Source organism: Orycteropus afer, unplaced genomic scaffold, assembly GCF_000298275.1.
Source record: "Orycteropus afer afer isolate SDZICR_OR568_19922 unplaced genomic scaffold, OryAfe1.0 scaffold00309, whole genome shotgun sequence".
NCBI lineage: Eukaryota > Metazoa > Chordata > Mammalia > Tubulidentata > Orycteropodidae > Orycteropus > Orycteropus afer.
The window spans coordinates 3,068,758-3,069,972 of NW_006921896.1; the positions used below are offsets into that span (position 1 = coordinate 3,068,758).

The following is a 1,215-nucleotide window of genomic DNA, read 5'->3' on the forward strand; positions in this document are numbered from 1 at the left end:
AAAATATTTACAGAGGGCTTAGTGTTTTTTCCCAGTGATTTATGAGTTTCAAATGTGTTAAAATATTAATCCTTTGTGGTATCTTTGTAAATAGTATATACAATAGTTTTCTGTCTTTTATCTACTTGTTTCTGACATACAGAAGTTAAACATTTCTGTGATTTCAACTAACTGCTCTTTGTGATTTTTATTACTGTATTTAAACTTAGGAGATTTGAACAATTTTATACAATGAGTAAGAAAGCAGGCAAAAAGAGGCAAATGGACAGAAACTCATTTTAGAAACCATTTGCTTCAAAGTCCAAAAAGTCACAGGCTGCTGGATGAGATTTCAATTGCATTCCCTCTAAAACCCTTCATGAGAACAGACAAGGAAGCAGATTATCCTTTCCCGGTGTCCTTCCTGCCTATGCATTCCTGCCTCCCTATCTTCCTCCCGGTGCAAACGCTGCCCTTCTTATCTCCCATGGTTGATTGTTCTAAGGAGCACCTCTCCCTTGTGTAGGTGTTCAGCTCATAGGCCTGTCAATTGTTTGACTGAGAGCTAAGCCATGGGAGTGAGTTCAATTCAAGGCCCAAAGGGTGACTTGAGGCCATAGTCTTGGGGTTTTACTACCTTCTATCAGACCAGTAAGCCTGGTCTTTTCATGATTTAGAATTTTGTTCTACATTTTTCTCCCACTCTCCAATTTTAATCCCTTTCTGAGTGGTAGACATTGGTAGCTGGGCACCATGCAGACTTCTGGTCTCTGGGTCATAAAGATTGGGGTTCTCATGGCCCATTAGTCTTCTGGACTATTTCCATCTTTGATTTTCTTCATTCTTCTCTGCTCTGGAGAGGAAGGACCAACAGTTGCCACTTAGATGGCCACTCAAGCTTTTAAGACCCTAGTTGCCACTCACTGAAGTAGAACAGTATTTTTGTATACCATGTTGTGCCAATTGAGCTTGATGTTCCCCACAACCATGGTCCCTAGTATGCAGGCCCAGCAACTCACTCCCTCAAGGTGCTTAGTTGCGGCTAAGAAGTTAACCTACTTTGCCTCCTGTTAGGTTTAGACTGCATATGGACATTTTTATAGCATATACAAATACACATGTAAGAATATCATCTGTCTATAGATCCATCGACCTATAGTCAGCTGATCTTTGACAAAGGCCCCAAATCCATTAAGTGGGGAAGAGAATGTTTGTTTAATAAATGGTGCTGGCAAA

The 1,215-nt window shown here is 40.4% G+C and overlaps 1 protein-coding gene across 1 annotated transcript in view; it reads right to left on the reverse strand.

Moving 5' to 3' along the window:
• Positions 1-1,215, reverse strand: part of PKD2 (polycystin 2, transient receptor potential cation channel) — an 83,498-nt gene that overhangs the window by 46,007 nt on the left and 36,276 nt on the right. The gene's annotated exons all lie outside the window — the stretch shown is intronic.